Raw genomic sequence first — 20,105 nt, 5'->3', positions numbered from 1 at the left:
GTAAGGCTTTCTTGAGAAGAAAGGATACACAGATTTATAATCTGGTGCAAGTTCCTTATCTTGTCACAGATTGGTGCTCTCCATAGCACAGCTCTGGCTTCCTTTCTGCTCCTCCAAAATGCCAAGTTCTTCCTCGTCTTGTTTCTACCCCATCTGTACTTACCCTCTGCAGGGAAACTCTCATCTCAACCTCCAAATGTCACCACTGAGGCCCTCCTTGCACACCCTCTCTAAGGTAGCCTGACAACCTCCTCCAGTTATTGTCACATCACCATCTTTATTCCCTTTACAGCATTTATCACTATAATACACCTTTCTGTTTCTGTGTACACTAGATTCTATCTTCCTTACTCATTGCTACAGCCAATGCATCTAGCACAAGGCCTGGTACTGAGAGGTACAAAATATATGTGATGAATACGTGTATTCATCACACATTTGTTGACCCTGTAATTGCAGGGTCAGAGGGAAGCACACACACGTGGAGGGTAATGTATGAATGCTGTGACTGTCAAGAAAAAAAAACAGCAAAATCTTCAGTGACTCACTGTGAAGTATCAGAAAGACGTCAGTTTGCCTTTAAGCATTGCTGTACTTCCACACACAATCCCCCACCCCCCACCCACGAAGACTTTCAGAGAAAAGCTTTATAATTCAACTCCTCCTCCACAGCATTTCATAAAAGCTTCGTCACTGTCGGAAATCACCATGGTGTTTTTCCGTCTTGTGCTGAGGACATGTGATGGGGAGGTTGTTTAAGTTATCTGGCATGTGTCACAGCATCAGATCTTCCAATAACTCTTTGAATTACCCAAACACAGCACCGCCCCTCCTAAACTGGTACTACAAAAATGAGCCAGCTTTCTGGATGAAACAAAAACCTTGCTGGTGGAACAACAGCAGAAAAGAGCTGCTTAGACAGCTTGAGTGGCTACCTTGCAGAATGGCTGCAACTCTTCCTCCCTGGCCGGGCCGACCTGCGGCCAGAAGCTAAATGATCCTATGGCTTCACAAGCGTCTGCTGCAAGGCATTCTAGAGTAGTAGGGACTGTGGAAAACTTGAGAGCACATGCCCCAACCAAAATCACAGTGGTTAGTTCTGACAAAATATTAGGAATGGCAGGCCCTGAACTGTCAGTTCTTTTGATTTTTCTAGAATACTGGGAATCTGTATAAGGGGATGGAAGTAGGGTATGAGTGTATATGAGTATGGGTATTCATCAAATTCAACTCAAATACTATTTATTTAGTTCATACTATGTCCACGTCACTGTCCCAGAGGATGGATGGATGGATGGATGGATGGATGGATGGATGGATGGATAGCTAACTAGCTACCTACCTATATCTAGGATGGGTATCTATCTATCTATCTATCTATCTATCTATCAAAATAAAAAGGAATAAGAGCTGGAACCCATAGACTCCAAAAGCTTTAATCTCATCAGAAAACCAAGATATGTCAAGATAGGTTTTTAACTATATAGAACATAAAATATGGGGGTACTATGTATTAAATAAGTGTGTGTGTATAGAGCACAAAATAGTCCTGACACATAGGACATGCTACATGTGCTGGCTACTGTTACATTTGTTAATAGTATTGTCAGGTTATCATTACAACCACGATCTCAGGATTACTCTTAGCAAAGTAAACTGGAGAAGGCCTAGCGGGGAGACTTGCTCATATTGGACACTCAATAAACATACGCTCAATGAGTTGGGACTTGAGAAACCAGTAGGATTTTAACAATGTGAAGAAAGGAGGCCTAGGCAAAAGGAACAAGGAAGCTAGAAGGACAAAGGCCTCCTGGAAGCACGAACAAAGTTTGCTTTGGTCAGAACTTGCGAAGAAAGGAGACAAGGATGGCAAGAGGAAGTCACTGTGGAGAGCCTTGAATGCCACTCAGGACTCCATGTGGGTCACGATAAGCACCTGAGCTGAACGTGGAGCCTTGCTCTTAACTGTGTATCTGACTACTCAGCCAAAGTGAGACTACTTTCAAACGCAGTCTCAAGTTTCGGTCACTTCGGACACGGAGAAGCGAGTTTCGTGTGCATCCATGCTTTTATGTCATTTACATCATGCTGTTCTAGTTAAATGACTTTGGGCAATGTACTTAGCCTTTACATTTCTTCATCTGAAAAATGGAGGTGGACAGTTTTTATCAACCACAAATGGTGGAAATCAGCTCCTCCACATAAAGTACTTCAGAAAGTATCTGCACAGAGTATAATGCTCCGTACGTGTTGCCCATTTTTAATTGGTTGTGTGACAGTGAAAGGTAAAACAGGAAAATGCTTTGCTTGGGCCTCTGGTTTTGAGCAGTGATGTAGGTAGAAGGCCTGTGGCTGTCTTTCATGCTCTAGGATGCTACCCGCTGTTGCTCCAGAGGCCAGGGGACGTCCAATCTGGGGCTCTGTAGTCCAGCCCACCCCCATTATCCTCCAAGGCTTCAGGGTTCCAGTATCCCCCCCTCCTACCCTTGCCCCTGGACCAATGGTCCTCCATTCCCAGCCAAGACACAAAAGGTAAGCATCCTGCTAGAAAATCCCGCCTCCACCATGCTGCCCCAGACCTCCCCAAAGTTAGCCACTGACTTTTCTAAAGCAAGAAGGTGCCCTCTCAACACAGTAGTCTCCAATCTCATTCTTGTTTCTCCAAATCAACTTCCTCTGCTCCAGAAGAGTACGTTTTGTTGGTGTTCACAGAGGTGTAAAATGTGCATGTGTCTGGGGTGAAGTGTGGAGGTAGCGTCATGGGAAACTTGTATCCAGGACCTATTTTTTATGAGAAACTTGTATCCAGGACCTATTTTTTATGAGTTGGGCCCACAGTTACACCAACAGATTAAAATAAAAAAAGATTTTGATTCTTGGATGATTTATCTACCTCTTCATCATTCAAAACAATACTAAAGTTTAGAGTTTGCCAGTCAGAAATGAGAGTAAATTCCCTGCAAAAATCGAGCAGAATATTAGAATGGACAGTGTGGGCAGGTGTCCAAACCATACTGAGCTACAGGTATGTACAGAGACCATGCCACACTCAAGATCTGTGATCACAAGCAGCAAAGTCAAGGCCATGGCCAGGGTGTTCTCATGAGGACACTGGGAGGCTTTTGAAAGCCATAACCTAGAGGCAAAGCTGAGTTTTGCAACCAGGCAATTAGGAGAGGAGCTAAGTCAGGAGACTGGATTCGGGGTTGTTGTCAAATGCTCTCTCTGTTGCTTGAGCATGTTTCTATTAAACCACCTTCAAATGCAGCAGTCCATTCCAGGGGCATTGCAAAGGCGGTGCTCACCTCAGACACAGGCCCTGACTCTGTGATCTTGAGCAAATTATATTTCCATGTGTAGATGGAATACTAACCCTACCTCGCAAGGGTATTTGAGGATTCAAGATCATATATGTAAAAAAGTCTTTGTCCGGTAATGGCAACTACTATTATTTTAATCACAGACAGAATTTTGACCAGGAATTAAATTACCATGGCCCTAAAAGAGTCAGGTTGAGCAGCATACAGACATAGCAAAGGAATCATTTTATTTTTTATCCTCACCTGAGGACATTTTTGCATTTATCTTCGGACAGAGCAGGAGGGTAGGGGAGAGAAACATCGATGTGAGAGACAGACCAACTGGCTGCCACCCACATGACCCCAACCAGGACGGGGGACAAACTGCAACCAAGGTACGTGCCCTTAGTGGGAACCGAACCCAGGGCTCTCTGGTCCGCAGGCCAACGCTCTAACCTCTGAGCCAAACCGGCCAGGGCGCAAATGAATCATTTTCGAGGTTCCTTCTGCTGCGGCAGGGATGCGGCCTGGCTGGACAGCAACAAAAGGAGGAGTCATGCTATGTGAGGAGCAGGAGTCAAAAACATTCCATCTTTGAAAGTGCCCCCATTGTAACTGTTCTGAAAATATTTTATCCTAGTGACATATGTTTCACGTTGTTTATGGAGAAATCAAATTGGTTTTTAAAAGAGAGGTCTTTCTATTCTTGACAAGATGAAACTTAAAATGTCAGCCTTCACCTCCTCCCCCAAAGAGAGGGGGAAAAAGAAATTTGCTTTTGTCTCAGAAAATGCATAATGCTTAAGACACCTCATTATTAAGTACATTTTCTTGACTTCTAAAAATGAGCTCCGTGGGCCAGTATTAAATCAGAGGTATGCTTATTGCCTGTACTGTAGAGGAAAAATAAAATGATTTTAAGTATATTTGTATCCCTTTATTTGTCTAAAATCCTAAATGTTCTGTTGTCATGGAAACACATTCCCTAAGAATCATATTAGGTATGTTTGTATTCTGTCTAAAGAGATTTGCAGTGTTTGTCACTTGCAAAATCCCTATGGAAGAAAGATGATTATGCAGAATTCAGATATAATGCGAGCATCTGGCATAATTAATCCACTAGCTTGAACTGAAATGGGGTTGAAAGGAGGTATTGATAGCTACAGAGTGATAAGGAGGAGGAAGAGGACAAAAAAGATAAGAGTAAAATCAAAGCTGGAGACTTAGCTAAGAAGTACCACGAGATAAGATGGGCATATTTCTTCCCTGTACATTTCTAATGCTGATAAGGAAGAATTATCAGTCAGGGTTCTTGGTTGAAAACAAAGGAAATCCACCTGGCTAACTTGAACAAAAAGGAGTTTATTGTAAGAATGTCAACCAGCTCACAGAACCATGGGACGTGTTGGAGCTTAGGAAAACAATCACAAACCACGAGAAGCTGGGAGGCTAGAACTAGAGCCACCGTCATGTTGCAAGAGAAGCCTGGTTAGGGAAACCTTCCGAATGCCAGGGACACTGCTGGCAGTGGTGTGAGACCCCCAGTTCTTGCTTCTTTGTCACACTCAATGTACATACAATGTTCTGGGTGGGTGGTCTTACAGGCTGAGCTCTAGTTGTGTGTTCTAGTGGCGAGAGGTCAAAAGGATCCAACCTTTTCAACTTCCACAGTGGGAGGTGGAAACCCCACCTCCTTCCAGACTCACCAAACAGAAGGAGGCTTAGATGTCGGGCAGGAGTGCCAAATACAAAGGTTCCCCCATAGAAGGTGTTGTTTTATGTTTGTGGTTTACTTATTCTTTACCATCAGAGAACACATAAATAGACTAACAAGAAAAGGCACAGATTCAATGGATGTGTGAAAATAATGGAATTTAGGCCGTGGAATATGACTAAAAGGGCCTTAGGAGATTGACACAGAGGGGTGCTAGATGGAGAAAGGCAAAAAAAATGTTTTCTATTATTTGTCATTCTTTTCCCTACATTTCTCCATGTTTTTATTTCTCCCTCCCCTTGTGCATTTGTTTCATTCTCAGTAGTGTGGAAAGGTATAAAGAGTCTCTCCCTAGTTCTTCCGTCTTCCTCCATCATTTTATGATGTTTGTACATAAAGGACTACCAGTAAACAATGTTGAAAATCCTGACACAGCCCTGGCCAGTTTGGCTCAGCAGTTAGAGTGTCGGCCCGTAGACCAGAGAGTCCTAGCTTCGGTTCCCGCTAAGGGCACATATGTCAGTTGCAGTTTGTCCCTGGCCCTGCTTGGGGTCGTGTGGGTGGCAGCCAATCAATGTGTCTCTCTCACATCAATGTTTCTCTCTCTCTCTCCCTCCCACTTCATCTGAAGAGAAATGCAAAAATGTTCTTGGGTGCAGATAAAAAAAAAAAAAGGAAAAGAAAATCCTGACACATTACTGGCCAAGGTGCTAAAGCGAAATCCTACAAATCTCTCCAAGAATTAAGGAGTGTTTAGTTCAAGTGCTATGGTGGGATGAGCCTTAGCCCAAGTCACCAAAACACCCATATTCTAGTCCAAGGCTTTGCCTTTCAGAGGTGAAATGACCCCAGGAAACACACGTAACCTCCATCTTGGTGCACAGGGTAGCTCGAGTGACAAAAGATTATATATGAAGGCAAAAACATGTTAGTTTGGGTGTTTTATTTATAAGGCTTTTGAACATTTTGTTAAAGGCAGTATAAACCGTTTTAATGAATGGTTGGAATTACCCCAGACCAGGAAATGAAATCGCAGAAAAGGCGTAGGTAAGTAGAAGCCACGTGAGGAGCCCAGCCCACGGCCCTGTATAGCAGATGCAGGAAGGAGAGATGTAAAAGCCTGATCTGATGACTCGTTTTTCCACCCAGACACCCATTCCTTCTTCTTCTAGTGGTGACATCTTGATTTCTCTTTAGAGAACTGACCCTCCATCACTCAGAGTCTACATGGTATGGGCTGGACAGTCCCTAACCATGGGCACATGGGCAGCCCTCATCAGTCACTGGATTCCATTCCCTTGGCTACAGCAATTGGTTTAGTGATGAGTCCATAACCCAAAGCAGACCAGAGAGACACTATCTGGATTTTTTTTGTTTTGGTTTGGTGTGAGTTGGGTTGGGTTGGATTTGTTTTGTTTTTAGAAGCTTTGGGTTCCTTACCTGTGGAATTACTAACTTTGTAGGATATATGCCTGGGGATACTGGGGACCATCAGATGCAGACTGGGCCTGGAATGAAGGCCAACACAGAAGAAAGCAGAATGGAAATGGAGAGGACGACGGAGGAGAGAGGAAAAGACTAGGTTCTAATGGCATCATTCGAGCACCTGAAACCAGACATGACCATATGCTTTTCAGTAAAGGAAGCTGGCATATCCTTTTTATTTTTAATTAAGCCTTCAGAGCAGTTTCTATGTCTTCTAATGTAAAGAGCCCTGTTTGAAACAGCAGGTGGAGAGGTGTTGGGAGCAACCCAGCTCCAGTACAACCTTGCGTGGGCCAGCTCTGATCACCGACCAAATCTGCCTCATTCCCACCCCACTCAGTCAACTGGTCGTTTAGCAGCCTTATCATTTGAGTCCCCCAGGGGACTGATTGATTGAGGAGAAACTCTAAGAAAAATTACAAAATTTTAGCAGCTTCACCCTGAGCCAGAACCATTGCTGGTGGATCAAAGTTTCTGGGAACCAGCCATGGAGAACAGAGTTATAATACAATTTCTAGAAATCTTGGAGCAAGGACTCTGGCTGCTGCTGCTCTGCAGGAATTCAAAGACCAAACCACCCTTTTCTGCCAGAAAAAGCTAACATCTGAAGTGCAATTACCATAAGAAAGAGAATCCCAAACCCCTGCCACTCTGCAATTAAAGCGGATATTAGGGCTTCTGTGAAGGGCTGTGCAAGCCAGGCAGTGCTCAACTCCAGGGCACCAGACACATTGTGGTTATGTGAACCGCGCTCCCTGGAGTTGTGCCCTATTCAACCTGCACAGCCATATGCAATGATCCCGGCAGACACTCACTAATTAGTGGGGACATTAGCATCCCTGGATCACAAGCACAGAAAGCCTGCATCTGTATAAACCACAGAGCAGGGTGAGAGGAAAGAAAAGAATCCATTTGCAACAGCATTTCAGTTCGCCAGAAAAGAGCTCGCGGAGTGGCCTGTGCGAAAGCACCTCGTCCAGTCCTCTGAGCTGAGTGTGAGACACGATCTACGGCCAAGATAACTCAACAGTCCATCCTGGTCTGAGCTCCTTCTCCCAAGGGGATGAAGTTGAGCAAACACTGAATAAAATGGCTGTTTCTCAAGAAGGCACCTGGATTTTTAATGTGGTACTGAGCCCACTGTGAGTAAATACAAAACAGGTAAACCTGATTTAATTGTGGGCCACAGTCAGAATTTGGGGCCTTTTTTAAAACCCTAGAAACCCATGGTGCTCCTTTCTCTTCCAGATTGGGGCACAGTGAAAACAGGTTGAGACGGCCTGCTCATACACAGGCTCAGATCAGAACAGCCCCAACTCTTATCCTCAACTGAGGACATTTTTCCATTTTTTGTTCAGGTAGAGTGGAAGGGAGAGAGAGGAACAGAGAGAGAGAGGGAAACATCGATGTGAAAGGGACACATCGAGTGGCTGCCACCCGCACGACCAACCGGGGCCGGGGACAAACTGCAACCGAGGTACATGCCCTTAGCGGGAACCGAACCCGGGTCTCTCAGGAACGCAGGCCGATGCTCTAACCGCTGAACCAAACTGGCCAGGGCAGCCCCAACTCTTTCTAAGGCCAGATATTGAGTCCACCTTTCATGATGTGAACAGTATATCCAATGAGGCCTAGATACAGGCCTTTGCTCATCATCACTTCCTGTGGGAAGTTAGAGAAATTGTCTCTAGCTCCCCAAAGCAGACTAAAGTCTCGAAGACCAAGCAATCAACCTTAAACCTCAATTACAGCAGAATTCTGGTAAGAATACTATGCTTTTTTTCACTCAGAAACACTAAAAAAAAGGGGGGGGGGTGCATTTTTCTTATGTATTCTGTGAAGCTGCAAAAGAGTAAGAAGTCATTTTCTCCCTAACTATGATCACCATAGGCAGTCTATCTGCATTGGAGTCTTATTTTATTTTTTTAAATAAGTGAGAACTTCTACTTGTAGCTAATGATCTCCTCACCTCACTTCCATCTTTTCTAAATAACAGAAATTTCACCTTGGATGAGCTAGCCATTGGAAGTCTGTACTGTTTCCAAGGAAGCACTGTTCAAAGATCAGAACTGCATTTCCAGCCGGCACAGTTTCTTGTCTTCTCTCTATTTCACCTACCATAATGGGCTCTTCCAGCCCAACATAAAATATTCTGCTACTTTACATTTGTGTAAGTCAAACCTTTTGGTTCCCTTTAGCATTTCAGAGGTAAGAATTGTGGCTAGAAGATCGTAGTGAGAACAGCTACATTTATTCAGCACCTAAGATGTGCTTTACAGATACTATCTCCAGTCTTAGATTAACCCAACAAGACAGGTAGGATAAGCCCCATAGGGACTGATTTGGTGTTACAGATGAGATTTAAACTCACATCTACCTAAGACCAAAGTTTGGGATCTTAGGCCATGGACTTACTAGGTCAACTCAACCACAGGAAAGAAAAGCATATTTAGCCCTAGTGGGTAATTCGGTTAGAGCATTGTCCCAATATGCCAAGGTTGCAAGTTTGATCTCTGGTCAGGGCACATACAAGCAGCAACCAATGCATGCATAAGTAAGTGGAACAACAAATCTCTCTCTCTCTCTCTCTCTCTCTCTCTCTCTCTCTCTCTCTCTAAAAGATCAGATAGATAGATAGATAGATAGATAGATAAATAAATAAATAAAAGCATCCTTAGCTCATGGAAAACTGGAATTTTAACCACTTGACAGCACACAAAGTACAGTTCCTATGGTGACTGGTTTGGAGATTCTAATTATGCCAAAGGAATGGTAGCCAATAGATTTATGATGATTATGCACTGAGGTATGAGGCTTCACTGGCTTGGTCAGTAAACCCCAGTGACACTGTTTACAGCAGGACAGAGAGGAAGGTGACAGACTGTAACACATCAGCACAGCAACAGCAAAAAGCAGATGCCAATTTTCATGATGGAATCCAGAATCTGAAGGCAGCCAAGTATACAATACTCAGATATAAAACATTAAGGCAAAGAATGAGGCACCTCAGCAGATGCTTATGAGGCTAAATATTTCCTGCCTGGTAATAAGAAGCAAGAGGTAGATAGCTATAACTGCTTGCCAAAGACAAAGCACCTTCTAGAAACCATGCTCATGAGTCTGTCAATGTCACCATGAGAGTAAGGAATCCTTTCCACCTCCAGTGCAAACAAGTTAGCATCAGTTCACCCAAAATATCTGACCAGTTATGGTTCTCATAAAGCTTTTACTATAGTGCTAGATGATTACTAAGTGGACAGAATAATTGGCATTATATTACACTGCAGGCAGACTAGTTGGAGTATATTCAAATTCAAGACTAATCCTAGAACTTCCTGGATTTTAGTTTTTAAACAGTTTTACAGATTTTGAAATACAAACACCACATCTGATTCTAATTCTGAGCTATAAAATATTAAGACTTGAGAAAGACAGGTGTCCTAAAATAGAATTAAAATTAAAACTTGCCCAGTCTGGTGTGGTTCAGTGGTTAGAGTGTAGTCTGAGCACGAAAGGGGTATGGGTTCAACTCCCAGTCAAGGGCAGAATCTGGTTTGCAGGTTTGATCCCCGGCCCAGGCCAGGGGGTGTGCGGAAGACAAACAATTGACATGTCTCTCTCACATGGATGTCTCCCCTGCCCCTCTAAAAATCAATAGAAAAAAAAAATCCTCGGGTGAGGATTAACAACAACAACAACAACAATTAAATCTTGTTTTGTAAAAACTTTAGCTGATTTTACCATCACATAAATGACAAGATCTCCATGAAATAATGAATCTTCTGTTTTTGAAAGAAAGAGAAATAAATTGTAAGATTATAAAACATGCTTTTAAAAACCACAGGGAAAATACAATCTGGTCAAAGAGATTCATGGACTTGTAAGAGTGGAGGAATTGGTGCTCAGGAGATTCATGAACACTCTGAAGTCTTCGTGAGTTTGCTGTAAGCACAGTTGGTGGGAGAAAAAGGAAGGGTGTTCATAACATCAGATTCTCAAAGGAGTATGCGACTCAAACAAGGGTTAAGACAGATTGAAGTATGAAAAAAAATTAAAACCCTGTTAATTTTTTAAAGCTCTGATTATCTCTGATTGGAGTCCAACACAAGAACCAACTAAAATATAAGTACAAAATCTATCATAGACAGCCAATAGTCCATCAGGTCATTATTTGTCTCTGTTTCCCTACAAAGGACCAAGCCCAAAATGTGGAAGAGATTTGCTTTGTTTTTCCAACTGCAGGGCCCTAGCCATTCACAGCAGGTGGAGCCCGTCCACGCAGCATGCTGGAAGGGGATGGGCTGAGTATTTAATTTTTATAGACCAAATGGCTTCTCAATAATTTATCATCTGTGTGATGGAGAAAAGCACCAATAAAACGTGATCGTAAATCTCCACCTTCTTCCAAGATCAAGAAAAGAACTAAAGACAGCTAAAAAAAAAAAAAAAAAAAAAAAAATGACAACAGTTTTGTGAGCTAAAAATTGTTTTCCAAAATCAAATGCTGCCCATTCCTTGAATTAAATGTCCTCAAAGATGCTGAATTTGAAACACAGGGAACATTGAAGCAGAGAGGGCAGAAGAACTGAGCATATCTGGGCAGCCTATTGGGTAAAATCTTCCTGAGATCATCTCTGATAAGAGTCCCATGTGGGACATTTTATCTGCTATTTCCTGTTAACATACAGAGCTGCATCATGTTTGAACCACTCATTCCAGGAAAGGTTTTCAGAGATGAAGGAAAATAAATCATGAACATAAAAGGAGGACAGGGCTCACATTACTAAGGGCTATAAGAAAGAAATCTCAAAAAATAATTAGACTTTAAAATATGAAAAAATAATGTATCACTGAATGGATTTTACCAGAATCTGTTTCTAGGATTACTCCCATTTACAGATTTGTGGCATTTTGCCCCTAAGAAGATAGTCTCATTATGAGATTTCGTTTTACTTTTTCAACAAAAATTTATGGCACTAGGTTCTCTCACATGCATCCCCAACAGTTACATAAAAAGGTTAGTGTAGCTCAGGTCTCTAAACAGCTCCATACTGAATTCCAGCATGCACTGAACAACCAGACTGGACAATGACTCTCTCTTCTACCTGTCAAAGTCCCCCCAAAAAGTCCAATACACACAGGTGGCTATTACATATTCAAAGAACAGCAACAGAGCTAACATTTACATGGAGCTTACTACATAGAGCTTACTATGTGTGCCAAGCACTGTTTTAAGCACTTTATCTCTCAAAAACCCAATCTACATAATAGGTACTATAATTACCCATTTTACAGATAAGAAAATTGAGCCACAGAAGCTTTAGCAACTTGACTAAGGTCATACACTTAGGAAGCAGTGTAACTAACTTAATTCTATTAACATTCCAATGTTGTACAGGTTTTTTTTTTAATACTCTGAACAAGGAATGTGAGTTTCAAAGAGATCAAATGACTAACCCAAATTCACACAATTAATAAGCAACAAAATTCCAAAAGCAGACAATGACATTACAAAAAAAGAAAAAAATTACAGGCCAATATCCCTGATAAACATAGATGCAAAACTCAAGAAAATATTAGCAAACTACCCTGGCCAGTTTGGCTCAGTGGCTAGAGTATTGGCCCTCAGACTGAAGGATTGCAGGTTTAATTCCAGTCAAGGGCACATACCTAGATTGCCAGTTCGATCCTCAGCAGGGTTTTCTCTCTCTCACATCAATGTTTCTTTCTTTCTCTTTCTCTCTCTCCCCCCTTTTTTTCCCTCCCACCCTATCTAAAAAGCAATGCAAAAATATTCTCAGGTGAGAATTAATTACACACACATGTGCAAACCAAATTCAGCAATACATTAAAAAGATCATACAACCATGATCAAGTGGGATTCATTCCTAGGATGCAAGGTTGATTCGATATACACAAATCATATAACATGATAGACCACAAAAACAAAATGAAGAAAAATCATATGATCATATCAATAGATGCAGAAAAAGCATTTGATAAAACCCAGCATCCATTTGTGACATAAACTCTTAGCAAAGATAGATAGACCATACCTCAACATAAAAAAGGTCATATATGACAAACCCATAGCTAATATCATACTCAATGATGAAAAGCTAAAAGCATTTCCCTTAAGATCAGGAACCAGATAAAGATGTCCACTTTCACCGCTTTTATTCAACACAGTATTAGAAGTCCTAGCCACAGCAATCAGATGAGAAAAAGAAATAAAAGGCATCCAAATTGGAAAGAAGTAAAGTCATTATTTTGCAGATAACATGACATGTAGAGAGAACCCTAAAAATTTCATTAAAAAACTGATAAATGAATTCAGTAAAGTAGCCAGATACAATATTAATATTCAGAAATCAGTTGCATTATTATCCACTAGTAGCAAACTATTAGAAAAGAGAAATAAAATAAAAAAAATACCTAGAAAAAATGTAACCAAGGAGGTAAAAGACATATCTCAGAAAATTGTAAGACACTGAAGAAAGCAATTGAAAAAGACACAAATGGAAGCATATACTGTGCTCATAGACAGAAAGAATTAACATCGTTAAAATGTCCACACTAGCCAAAGTAATCTATCAATTCAATGCAATCCCTATCAAAATACCAATGACTTTTTTTTTTTTTACAGAACTAGAACAAATAATCTGCCCTGGCCGGTTTGGCTCAGTGGTTGGAGCATCGGCCTGTGGACCAGAGAGACCTGGGTTCAGTTCCCGCTAGGGGCACATACCAAAAAAAAAGAACAAATCATCCTAAATTTTATATGGAACCACAGAAGACTTGAAATAGCCACAACAATCTTGAGAAAGAAGAACAAAGGTGGAAACTATACTACATGACTATAGTAATCAAAACAGCATGGCACTGGCATAAAAACAGACATATAGATCAATGGAACAGAATAGAGTGCCAAGAAATAAACCCATGCCTGTATGATCAATTAAGCTATGACAAAGGAGCCAAAAATATACTACGTGGTAAAGACAGTCTCTTCAATAAATGATGGTGGAAAAACTGGACAGATAAATGCAAAGAATGAAACTAGACCATTTTCTTATACCATATACAAGGATAAAATCAAAATGGATTAAAAACTTAAATCTATGACCTGAAACCATAAAACTCCAAGAAACAAATATAGGCAGGAAACTCTTAAACATGGCTCTTAGCAATGTCTTTTTGTCTCAAGTAAGGGAAACACAAGAAAAAATAAACAAATAGAACTACATGAAACTAAAAAGTTTTACATAGCAAAGAAAACCATCAACAAAACAAAGACAACCTACAGAATAGAATATATTTGCCAATGATACATCTAATAAAGTGTTAATATCTAAAATTTATAAAGAACTCATATGACTTAACACCCCCCCAATCTGCTTAAAAAATGAGCAGAGACCTGAATAGACATTTCTCCAAAGACATACAGATGGCCAACAGACATATGAAAAGATGCTCAACATTGCTAATCATCAGAGAAATGCAAATCAAATTCACAGTGAGATATCACCTCACATTTGTCATAACAGCTATAATCAATACGTCAACAAACAAGTGTTGGCAAGGATGTGGAGAAAAGGGAACCCTCATGCACTATTGGTGGGATTGCAAATTGTTGCAGCCACAATGGAAAACAGTATAAAGATTCCTAAAAAAAAAAAAAAAAAAAATATATATATATATATATATATATATATATATATATATATAGTTCTTCCTGAAAGCACCCAATAGTTAACTCTGAAAGTGGTTTACTATTCACTTGACCCTGAATACCCAACAAAATCATGCAAATCAAGTTTAAATCTTCTAGTTCACTTTATTTTTTATTTTTTTTATTTTTTTTTTATCCTCACCCGAGGACATTTTTCCATCTTTTGTTCAGGTAGAGTGGGAGGGAGAGAGAAGAACAGAGAGAGAGAGAAACATCGATGTGAAAGGAACACATCGAGTGGCTGCCACCCGCACAACCGACCAGGGCCGGGGACAAACTGCAACCAGGTACGTGCCCTTAGCGGGAACTGAACCTGGGTCTCTCAGGACCGCAGGCCGACGCTCTAACCGCTGAGCCAAACCGGCCAGGGCTCTTCTAGTTCACTTTAAAAACACTCCATGAAACTGCCCAGGCCATCAAAAGCATGCATCTTTGAAAAGCCACCAAATATCTGAAGTATCTCATTGGTAAATGTGCCCAGGTCAAATAGTGGGGTTAGATACAGGGTGGCCCAAATAGAGTGCTGAATTTTTGCTGCACGTACTTAAAAATGTAGAGTAATGCTGAACTTAAGGATTTAGATGTAGATTCTCTGGTCACTGAGCACATCCAGGTGAACAAAGCTCCCAAGATCCGGCACAGAAATTTCAGAGCTCATGGGCAGAGTAAGTTATATAAATGTCTAATCACTAGGCTACACCCAAACCTAATATAATACCGAATGTCACCTGTAATTTAAAAATTAAAAAAAATTTAATAGAATAAGGAAAGATTTTAAAAATAAGCAGCAGTGTCAGAATCAAAGCCACGCCAGTCAGTGCTCCTTCCCCATGCCTTTATGCAACAACACTGCTTTAGAAGCATGTAAATCATTTACAAAACTTTTCACTTTGGTTCTTACTGACGTATAGGAAATCGATGACTATACATTCTACGGAAAATAAGGGATCTAGAAATAATCTCTTATTTCTAATAATGTCAGGAAATAAAAATGTTCTCCAGATTTCTTGCTCTCTCCATATGTGAAAGATTGGTACAGAAGACCAATGTACTGGACTACTTTCAGCTCCACTGGCAAGAGCAAACGAGTCTGAAGTCGTATACACTCAAAACACCAACAGCACAGAAAAGTAGTTGAAAAATATATATCAATGTCCTGGCAAGAACAAAGGAATTTCAGCTTATGTCACTTAAATTCAGCTAAGGGTAACATACATCGGTTCTTTATTTCTGGTAAATGAATTGTTTACCTTGGCAAACACTGGAGAAGAACTTGCTTTCTGAAGCACAATGTCACTTGTTTAAAAAAAAAAAAGCAGCACTTTCCCTGCATAATAAGGATATTTGCACTGACTTCAAGTGTTTATCATCTTAGAGAGAAAACAAAAATTTCTTTTAGAGTTTAAGCTTAAAATTAGAATTAACTAAGGCTTGGCCAAAAAACTTGCTCTTGGCAGTTCTTTGTGAAGCAGCCAAATTTTGCTGTGGGTAGCTCTCTGGTTGACCTGTCACCCTTACCTCCAGGTGTGTTCCTAGGACTTACGTACTAGTCCAAGGATGTTCAAGATCACTCCACAACTATTAACACTGCCTCCTTGCAAAGTCTGCTGTGGTTCATTTGTACAATAAAGACTCGCTTTTCTCCCTTAAGTAGACAGGGCATGTTTCTGAGAGGGGAGAGGTATGAACCAGAAGAGTGGAAGATACTGCTAAATATCTCTCCCAAATCCGTTTATCCTTTCTGTATTTTTGGAATATAGCTCCCCTGCTCAGCTAAAGATTACATAGCACAGCATTCCTTGCACATAGCCATGGCCGGGTAACTGACCTAAGTACTGGTCTATAGGATGTAAATAGGAGCGATACATGTAACTACTTAAAACTTCTTCACTTTTCAAAAGTGAGCCACTGGCCTTCATTCCTCTTATCCCCTTCCATAGTTAATGGTAAGCCACCCTCAAATATGTGGATGAGGATAAAAATCTCAGATAATGGTAGAACAACAAAATAGAAGGAACCTGTGCCCCTGGATATCCTCAAGGAACGAGACTGCCTACAAACCTACCACATGACCCAGCAATCCCACTTCTGGGTATGTATCTGAAGAAATCCAAAACACTAATTTATAAGATATAAGAACCTCCTATGTTAATTGCAGCAGTATTTACAATAGTTAAGATATGGAAGCAACCTAAGTATCCATTGAAAGACTAACAGATAAAAATGTATTACATATATACAATGGAATATTATTCAGCCATAAAAAAATGAAATCTTTTCATTTTCAACAATACATGTGGACCTAGAGTATATTATGCTAAATGAAATAAGTCAGACAGCAAAAGACAGATACCATATGATGTCTCATGCTGTGGAATCTAAAAAACTAAATAAATGAACAAATAAAACATAAAACCAACTCATAGGTACAGGGAACAAATTGATGGTTGCCAGATGGGAGAGGGGTTGGGAGATGGATGAAAACTGTTTCAGTTGTAAAAGCAGTCACGAGAATGTAACAGGATAGGGAAGACAGTCAATATAATAATGTATGGTACAAATAGGTATTAGATTTATCGGGGTGATCACTCCATATGTTATATAAATGTCTAATCATTATGCTGTATACCTCAAACTAATATAATATTCTATGTCAACTGTAATTAAATTTTTTTAAAAAGAAGTATGGTACAGATATACAATGGAATATTATTCAGCAGCCATAAATAATAATGAAATCTTGCCATTTGCAATAACGTGGATAGAACTTGAAGGCATTATGCTAAGTGAAATACATCAGACAAAGAAAGATAAATACTGTAAGGTCACACTTATATGTGGACTTTTAAAAAAAAATCAAGCTCACAGATACAGAGAACATATTGGTGGTTGCCAGAGTCAGGGGGTGGGCAAAATAGGTAAAAGGAGACAAAAGGCACAAGCTTTCAGTTATAAAATGAATAAGTCATAGAGATATAATGTACAGCATAGTGACTATAGTTAACAATACTGTATTGCATATTTGAAAGTTGCTAAGAGAATAAAACTTAAAAGTTCTCTCCACAAGACAAAAAAAATCTGTAACTGTATGGTGATGGATATTGACTACACATTGTGGTGATCACTTTGCAATACATATAAACATCAAATCGTTAAGTTGTATGCCTAAAACTAATAAAATGTTGTATGTCAACTATATCTCAATAATGAAACAAAGCAAAAACAGTGTGGCGGTAGCATAAAGACAGACATGTTAACCAGTGGAACAGAATAGAAAGCCTAAAAATAAACCCTTGTGTATATATGGTCAAATGATTTTTGACAAGTGTGTGAAGACCATTCAATGAAGAAAAGACAATCTTTTCAACAAATGGTGCAGAGACAACTGGATACCCACGTGACAAAAAATGAAATTGGTCCCTTATCTAACACTATACAAAAATTAACTCAAAAAGAATCAAAGACCTAGACATAAGATCTAGCCCAGGCAGGGTAGCTCAGTTGGTTAGAGCATCATCTCCATATGCCAAGGTGGCAGCTTCAATCTCCAGTCAGGGCACTGATAAGAAGCAACCATTGAATGCATGAAAAAGTGGAACAACAACTTGTACTCTCTCTCCCTTCACTTCTCTAAAATAAATAAATTAAAATTTTAAAAACTTAAACCTATAAAACTCTTAGAAGAAAACATAGGGCAAAGGTTTTATAACCTTGGCTTTAGCAGTGATTTTTCAACTATGACACTAAAAGTATAGACAACAAAAGGAGAAAGAGGTATATTGAACTTAACGAAAATTTAAAAATTTTGTGCATCAAAACACAATATGAACAGAATAGAAAGGCAACCCATAGAAAATATTTGCAAATGATGTATCTGCTAAGGGATTAATGTCTAGAATATATAAAGTACTCCTAAAACTCAACAACAACAACAACAAAACCAACCACATTCAAAAGTGGGCAAAGGTCTTCAATAAACAGTTCTGAAAAGATATAAAAATGTCAAATAAGCACATGAAAAGATGCTTAATATCACTAATCATTAGGAAAATGCAAACCAAAGCTACAAAGATAGGACCTCACACCCACAGAAAGAGAGAGAGAAAGAGAGAAATAACAGTAACAGTGTAAGTAAGGATGTGGAGAAATTGGAATCCTTCTGCATTCTTGGTGGGACTAGAAAATGGTCCAACCACTGTGGAAAACAGTATGAAGGTTCCTTAAAAATAGAATTACCATATGACCCAGCAATTCCACTCTAGGTTTATACCAAGAAGAATTGAAATTCATCCTGCATCTCCTAAACAAAGTATACTGCTAAGTAACCAAATAATTGATGAGGGGAAGTTTCTCTTTCTAGAAATATTCTAGCTAATAAATAAAGAGGTTTACACATACGCATACACACACCCAACATATATACACATGTATAAGCAATATAATTAAAAAAAAAATCACTATTCTGAACCTCTAAAAAGTAGTTAAACCAATTAGTCAATAGGAATGGCTGCTAATATTATACAAAAGAGAGGCCATCATATGTCTCCTGGCATACGGAAGAACACCATACCACTTGAGTAGGTTTGCCAAAAATAACTGAGCCGAAATCTGATCAAGCTTCTATATCTGACTACTAATTTACAAAAAATACAGAAGAAAGGAGAAAATAAATAACAGTTTAGGAATGCAATCAGCAAAATGCAGACTTTGCAAAATTTTACAGGACAAACATCCCAGTTTCTGTAACAAAAAATTACAAGAAAATGATGCAATATAATAATACAGAATTATCTCCTAACACTCAACAGCACTGGGATTTAAAATACAGACTTTAAGTATCAGATACTTACAGACAAGTTCTGCATATGCCATTTATCAGCTTTTGCATTGAGAAATTAAATTCACCTCTTTAAGCTTCGGTTTCTTCACTTATAAAATGATAATACTGATAGCACCTGTCTCATAGGGTTATTGCAAGGATTGAGAGAATGCACATGAAATATTTAGATTTTTGCCTAACTTATGCTATATTCACAAAAGTTATTATTTTCATCATGGAAATGTGTTTTGCAAAAATGAGTAAACGAATGACTAGAAATAATCTGCTAAAAATACTAAATGTGTATTCTTAGTAAACTATTCTTAGCTGATAATGTTGACCATGTCATCATTCAATATTTATTGGGCACTGGAGCTGGTGCAGGAAGTACAAAAATGAATAAAATATGACCTCCACTTTTGTACCTTTGCTTTTCAAAAAGAAATCATCCAGCCCAGCTGGTGTGGCTCAGTAGTTGAGCATCAACCCATGCACCAAGAAGTCACTGTACCTTTCCGGTCAGGGTACATGCCCAGGTTGTGGGCCCTATCCCCAGTGGGGGGCATGCAGGGGGCAGCCAATCAATGTTCTCTCTCATCCATGTTTCCATCTCTCCCTCTCCCTTCTTCTCTAAAATCAATCAAGGAAAAAAAAAAAAGAAATCATCCATGTCTCACCCCCAAGAAATACAACTAATGAAGGTGTCAAGGCCCACTACTAGTCTGGTGGGAAGAACTTTTAGTGAGGGCCACCAAATGTTCAAACTTTCATATAGAACCTCATTGCTCAATGTCATGATTGTTTCCTCTGCATTATGGAATGATTCAACATTATTAACATTCTTCCAGACACTGGCTACTCTTGTCTCCTTCTCTTCTATTCTAGCTACTCCCCCCTTTTCCTCTTTTCCATCCACAAGGTTTGTTTTTATTTCATATACCTCCTGAGGATCAAAAGCCTAGAACACATTTATCTGTATGACATGGATGAGGACGAGAATAAACAAGTTCGGCAGAACGTTAAGAGAACAAATATTTCCTCATTAGAGACAAGACA

The sequence above is a fragment of the Molossus molossus genome, unplaced genomic scaffold (assembly GCF_014108415.1).
Source record: "Molossus molossus isolate mMolMol1 unplaced genomic scaffold, mMolMol1.p scaffold_m16_p_17, whole genome shotgun sequence".
Taxonomy (NCBI): Eukaryota; Metazoa; Chordata; class Mammalia; order Chiroptera; family Molossidae; genus Molossus; species Molossus molossus.
The sequence above is the reverse complement of the archived record's forward strand: the minus strand, read 5'-3'. Positions refer to the sequence as shown.